We start from the raw sequence: 7,452 nt of genomic DNA, 5'->3' as shown, positions 1-7,452 counted from the left end.
AAAAAAAAAAAAAAAAAAAAAAAAAAAAAAGCTCCTCTGCCGGGAACAGCAGCCATCCTCAGCAACAGGGAGGACCTGGGCTCCTTCTCTAACGAGAACAGTTAAATTCGCATCAGAAAAACCAGCTGCAGCAAGCTTCTCCAGGAAAATCAACAGCATACGATCTTCCCTTCCAGCTTGCTTTTTACGCCACTGACAATCTTTAGGTGGGTCTTCCCCAGTCGGAACCATTCTGATTCAGTTTAGCTGGGTGTTCCAAGTTGGCCATTAGTTAATCCACCATGGAGGGGTTGTGTTTATTTTGACTTTGAACAAAGGGAAGCTCAACAATGGTCAATTCATAGTTAAGCCCCCAGATAAAATGGTGTGTGCCTTTATCACTGGCTTCTGTTTTTTTGTTTTTCTGTTTTGTAGCAGGGATTGAACTCAGGACCTTGTGCTTGAAGGGCAGGTGCGGTGTCACTGAGCCACTAAACTACATACTCAGCCCTATCACTGGCTTCTAGTGGGACATCCAGCCCTCTTCACCCAAGGTGGCCTCCTCACTTACTGCCACTTGAAACCAAAAACCAGTGTTTAAACCAAGTGTACACATTCTTCTCCCATCATGCTTCTTGTTATCAGCCTGTCTCCCTGCCCCTTGGCCCTGGGGTGGAAGACCACCTTGATATAAATGGGAACCTGGCTCCTCTCCCTTCTCTGAACTCTCTTCCATCAAGAGGCTGAACAATGGCGGGGGATTTAGCTCAGTGGCACGGTGCCTGCCTCGCAAGTTCAAGGCCCTGAGTTTGATCCCCAGTACCGAAATAAATACATAAACAAACACGAAGCTGAACAATGCCTCAAAATGCAAACCCTGAGACAGCACCTCCCACCCCAGGACAGCCCATTGAGGTGTTCAGGCCCTCTATCTGTCCCTCCCTGCCCCATGCCTGTCCTCAAAGCCATCAGGAGCCACAGTGAAGCTCCGACTTCAGGCTGGTCCATTGCTACCAGTCCAGGAGCAGGAAGGGCAGTGTCCGGCTCCCAAGAGCAACCACCAGCTTGGTGGGAGGGAGTCTGCAGGCATGTCCACTGTGGCCTGGTTCGTGTGCTGTTTACTTTCTACTGACATATAGCACACACACAGGAAAATACACGGATGAGTAAACGTAGAACTGCTCAGTTTTCACAAAGTAACCATATCTGTACCTTCATTTTAAGAAACAGAACCGCTCTCCTTGCTCTGCCAAAAGCCTCCACCACCCCTCTTCCAGCCCCTAAATTCTCCTCCTTCCTCCATCTTAGCTCCTAACAGTTTTTCCTGTTGTTATTTTTTTGTACTTTACATAAATGGCATCATCCTACAGCAGCACATGCTGTTGTGTCTGGCTTTTTTTCTTCAACGTTATGTTTGGGGGACTCATCCATTTGTAGCTGTGTTCTGTTTATTCTCTTTGTTGTATAGTATTCCACTGTGCGACTATATTACAGCTAAATTGTTCTTTCCCGCTTGATGGGTATATAGGCATTTTCTGGTTTTAGCTATCACTAATGATGCTGCCATGGAAATTCAAGTGAGATTCTAGAACATGCCTTTTGGTAATTTTAGTTGGTCCTTTAGGATGTAACGGCAGAGCTACTACAGGCAGGGTGGCACGTGCCTGTAACCCTAGTTCTGGGAAGCTGAGGCAGGAGGATTACCAGTTTAAACCCAGCCTGGGAAACTTATTGGACTTAGCGATATCCTGTCTCAACACTTAAAAAAAAAAAAAAATGCTGAGGATGTACCTCAATGTGAGGGCCCTGTATTCAGTCCCCAGTACTGCAAAAATGAATAAGTAGATAAGGAAATAAATAAATAATGTGACCACAGTGGTATACATCTGTAATGCCAGCTATTTGGAGGCTGAGGTAGGAAGACTGCAAGTTTGAGGAGAGCCTGGGCACTTACGAGACTGGTCTCAAATTAAAATTTTTAAATGGGCTGGAGATGTAGCTCAGTGGCGCAGTACTTGCCTAGCATGTATGAGGCCCTGGGTTCAATCCCTAGTATGGAAACCAAAAACCAAAAAACAAAGAAAAAACAGCTGCAGTCACAGGACTCATTAATGTCTTATCTTTTTGAAAAGCGACAAGGATTCCTGATAAAATTTTCAAGGAAATTTTCGAGAAAGGTATGGAATGGAAAATCAAAGCCCCTACATTGCCTTGTAGCCTGTACCTGTTCTCCAAAATCACACACTATTACCGTTTTCTTGTATATCATCCTAGGTATTTTCTATTGCTTAGCAATGATTTTAAGTGTATGCATTATAGTGCTTACAAAATCATACTGGAGTGTGTTGTACTCTTTCTTTTTTTTTAATTTTTTGGTACCGGGGATCGAACTCAGGTCCTTGCGCTTGTGAGACAGGTGGTGGAACCACTGAGCTAACTCCTCACCTCACTGCGCTGTACCTGCCCCCCAAGCCCTCTTATCCCCCACCATAACACTACTGAGTTCCAGCAGTAAGTGGGTGAGAGCGTACGGCCTGGCAAGGGAATGGTCCTTCCTTCGTTCAGGGGAGGCCGGGCTACCAGTTTTATAGGTCCTCCTTAATGTGAGACACATGGGAGTTTACAGAGCAGTAAATTTCATTTCCACTTCCATAAACATCCGTGGAGTGGCTGCTGTCCTCATCCTGGGGTTTGAGAAGAGTTGCTGGGAGCTGGGAGGAGGCCCAGGAACAAACAGGAATTGTTCAGTGTTTACGGGTGTAATAGTGACGGGTAAATGGGTTCTGGGAAGTACAGATGAAGGGGCAATGAGTGCTTCCTGAGCGTCAAGGAAGGCTCGGAGAGGAGGAGAGGAGCAGCTGGGTCACCTTTGCAGACGTAGTTTTACACGTGCCCAGCTTCAGCCGAGCCCGAGCGGGCAGAGAGCGAGGAGGAGCTGGTGACCTGGTGTCAGACGTGTGCCAGGGAAGAGCTTCCTTTCCTTAGCAGCAGGACCTGGGCTCTGGGACCCTGGGTTTCACTCTGGCTAGATTTGGGATGTCGTGGGGGCTTGGTGGAACCTTAGAGCCCTCGCGAATTCAGAGGAATTCACACTGTACCAAAATGTCCAACCTCCCCTTTCCATGTCTGGAGCCCCAGCCTTGTTCCAAAGCAGCGGTCCTGCTGCCTCCCTCATTAGGCCTTGTCCCCTCGCCTCGCTGACAGAGGGGCCCCCGCCCGCCAGGACTGAGCAGGGTTGGAGAGGCTGGAAGAACCCTTTTCATGTCCTCGGGCCGGGTGGAGGAGCCGAAAGGAGAATCTGCCTTGCACTCGGGCTTCTTTCCACCCGACCACGGAGCAGTTTTTTCCTCCCAGTAGCATCTTAGTGGGGAGAGTTTCATAAACCCTTTGGCCTGACGCAGCTTTGGAACCTTCCACCCTGTTCTTCCTTGCGTCTGTTTGGCTGGGTTGCCCCTGCCCCTTCCCACGGAGGCGTGATCGTATGGAACCCGAATGCTGACTTCGGGCCTGCGCTGACGGGCCTGTCTGTGTCATAATAGACCGCGGCCCCTAAACATGGTCTTCCTCTTCCTCCTCCTGAATTGCACTGCTTTCAACGACGAGATGTCATTTTTCACTACAAGATCCATGTTCTACCTGTCCAACCCACGCACCGCTGACTGGAATGTGGGTAGCATTCATTTACAATTATGTGTACACCTTGTAAATGTAAGGGGTAGCTCAGTAACCCATATGGTAATATGGTAATAGCTCCATAGACTCACTTCTGGGAGAAGCTCTTTATTTATTCCAAGACCTTCAGTGGGGTAAGCTACCTCCCTGTTTCCCACATTTCTCACCTTCTCTTGAAGCTGCTAATTCATAACTTGTGCTTCCTTGCAGCAGCTGGGATGATGAACCGAGCAAGAACTTGGAGCCAGAGCCCTGTTTCCTGTCTCAACTCCATCATTACTCATATAGTCGTCTGCTGGTGTAAGACTTTCAGTTCTCCACACATCAGCCTCTTGTCTAAAAAAATGGAGATATTCACTCCTCACTGCTGCCTCACAGAGCTGTTAGTCCAGTGATGGCAAACCTTTTTTTATTTTTGGTACCGGGGATCAAACTCATGCCCTTGTGCTTACGAGGCAGGCGGTGGAACCACCAAGCCAAAGCCCCAGCCCTGATGGCGAACCTTTTAGAGCTTTCAATGACAACAGCCTGCGACAGCCCGTGTGTGCGAGGTTGGCCACCTCTGTACTGGACTCTTCAGTGAGACTGCAAAGGCAGAGATGTCCGGAGCCTGGGAGGTGTGAGTGGTGGAGATGGGTTTCCATCATGAAAAGTGGATGGGTTTGGGCAAACAATTTAATTTCTCAGAACTTTTTTTTTTTTGAGACAGGGTCTCACTATGTAGTTGAGACTGATCTGGAACTCACTATGTAGCCCAGGCTGTTCTCAAACTCACAGTGATCCTCCTGCCTCAGCCTCCCTTGAGTGATGGGATTACAGGTGTTTACCACCATGCCTGGCTTCTCAGTCTTTTGAACTAGGGATTTTTTATTATTTTTTGGTACCAGAGATAGAATTAGGATCCTTGAGCTTGTGAGGCAGGTGGTGGAACCACTGAGCTAAATCCGCGGCCCTCGGGATTTTTAAACTAGGGGTAATAGTGCAACGCTCTTGAGAAGAATAATTTGAATATTTGGAAAGCATCTAGCAGATTTCGTGAGTAAAGTAAATACATCTTGCCCTTCCCCGCTTCTCCGTACGTATCCAGGCCTTAGACAATAATGTTAAACAATAACAATCACACCGCTGGCCTGTTCATTAACATCAAGGACGGAGGATTTAGCTCAGTGGTGCGGACACCTGCCTCAAAAGCGCTTGACAGCGCAAGGTCCGAGTTCAATCTCCAGTACAAAGAGAGAGGGAGAGAGAGAGAGAGAGAGGAGAGAGAGAAAACACTAGGACCTTGAGATCCATGTGTTTGGGTGCATGCGTGTGTGTGTGTGTGTGTGTGTGTGTGTGTGTGTGTTGCAGGGGATTGAACGTAGGGCCTTCATATTGAACACTGAAACTTCACCCCTTTATAAAGTGTTTTGAGAGACGGTCTTGCTCAAAACTTTCCGCCCTTCCTGCCTCAGCTCTCCAGAGAGCGGGGATTACAAGCCTGTACCACCAGTCCTGGCTCTTTCTCTTCTCCACTGTTTTCCTCGAAGACTAAGAGTCCTGTAGGACCTCAGGACACAGGGCAGAAACCTTCAAGTAGGATGGAAGCCATGGGCAGCATGGAATGACCAAGGCACCACTGTGCACTAATGCGTGGTGTCTTAGGGGAAGGGAGGCGTGTCTGATGCAATTATTTGCCGAGTTGCAGAGGTGTCTTGGCTCACAGGGAGCATCATTTGTTTAGTAGAAATGTTTTACTTTTTAAAGAAGACTGTCCATGATTCTAGTGTATGAGCCAAGGACAATGTTTTGGGTAGAAAATGGGAATTTATTTTACGGGTACACCTGAAACTGCAACCATAAGCACGTGTCTAAATCAATTGAGCAAAGGTATGTGATGGGCCGTCCCGGAGGCTTTTCCATGATTGCTCACCAGGGACTTGTTTCTTCCCTTTGCCATCCGTGGGTTCTCACAAGAGATAGGCAGAGCTGCTTGTACCAAAGTTTCAACAAAAATTGATGGGAAGGGCTGGGGATTTGACTCTGGTTCCGCCACCTTCCTCGGAAGTACAAGGGCCCGAGTTCCATCCCGGGCACCAAAAAAGAAAATGATGGGAAAAACTTAACATTGAGAAAATTGTATCTTTGAGCAGTTTGGACAAGGCTTCATTATTCTGTTTTTTTTTTTTTTTTTGTACGGGGCATCGAACTCAGGTCCTTGCACTTGTGAGGCAGGCAGCAGAACCACTTAGCTAAATCCCCAGCCCCCAATGAAGGAACGTTTCTTTCCAAATGATGGAACTTCTCAGGGCCCCTACAGGGTGGCCAGGGCCAGGCTGGGTGCTGAGTGTCCAGGGAGTTGTGTAGGAACCATGCCTTGCAGATCTGAGCAACGTGGGTCTGGTTCTTGGAGCACCAGCGAGCCTCAGTAAGTTCTACAGAAGGGGGAAATTTGGGAAAGTCAAATCTGATGGGGGGGGGTGGAGGGCGGCAGCTGGGCTGAAGCACATCAGAATGAAAGAGCAGAGAAATGTAGTCAAGAGATGCGGGACTGGGAAAAAACTTTCAGACACCTTCTCATCCCGGCCCAGAACTCAGCGAGCAAGACCAGGGCCACAGGAAGAGCACGGAGGGCTGTCTGTGGGCTCCCAGTTCCGGGTGTCCCAGAGCGACTGGATCCACCCAGCACATCCTCCTGCGGCTCCGAGAGCGGAGGGAGGGCAGAGGTGTTGACGCCTCCAAGGAGGAGGGGCTGACTAAGGGCCCGGCAGTGCCTGGAGGGGTGGGAGCAGGAGAGGTCATATTTGCTGCTTTCCTGACCCTCCCTCCCCACCTCCAAGTCGTCTTGGGATTTCTTCCAGAAGTCCTTTATCGCTGCTGATCGCAGTGGCGATCTACTCGGGCCATTGTGAGTCCTGCCGGCCTGCTACATTTTGTTATTTTAAAGGACGGTGCATTACTTGTAAGGGAGCGGGGTCGGAAGTAAAAATTGTTCTTTCTGCGGGCAGGCCTGCCTATTATGATACTTTGAAAAACATTTGAATTGATGGCCCAACCCCAATCAGAGAGGTTTCAGATACTTAATAATCTCTTGTTTTTTTGCAGTTTTCCAAAAATTATTTGGTTTTCTTGCTATTATCATAATCCGTCTTCTTAATTCACACAAATAGGGAGTTTGGTCTTTGAAAAGTCTCTTAAAAATTTTCAAATTACAAAATCATATACACACTGTGTACAATTAAGAAAAAAAAAGATTAAAAATAAACTAGTAAGCATCCATCATCCTAGAAATGAATACTGTTAACATTTAAACATATTTCCTCCTCGTCTTTTTTCTTCGCTGCTTTACATAATGGAGTTTTTTTTTTTAATATGTAACTTTGCATTTTTGTCTTGCCTTATTTCATAGGCATGCTGCAGGGTATTAAATACTCTTTATAACTCCTTTTTTTTTTTTGATACTGGGGATCGAACTCGGGTCCTTGTGCTTTCGAGGCAGGCGGCAGAATCACTGAGCTAAATCCCTGGCTCCCTATAACTCCATTTTTAAGATTTGCCTAACGTGTCTTTTATTGGCTATAATATCACGGTCTTGTTTCCCTGCTGTTCCCAGTTCGCTACTGAGAACATGCTTTGAGCACACATGCATGTGTGAGTTCATATACGTAGGATCACAGGAGGCCTGGCCAGGCTCCACTGCCTGTGTCAGAGGAGGGTGACAATGGAATGACACTGGTCAGGGGTACCCTCCGGACTGCCAATCTGGGTTTTGGTAAGAGGAGATAACAGCAGGCGCAGGAATGCTGTAAATACGTTAGAGAA

Source organism: Fukomys damarensis, unplaced genomic scaffold (assembly GCF_012274545.1).
Source record: "Fukomys damarensis isolate Sample0158 unplaced genomic scaffold, DMR_v1.0_HiC HiC_scaffold_12, whole genome shotgun sequence".
NCBI classification, from domain to species: domain Eukaryota; kingdom Metazoa; phylum Chordata; class Mammalia; order Rodentia; family Bathyergidae; genus Fukomys; species Fukomys damarensis.
Note: the sequence above shows the minus strand (reverse complement) of the source record.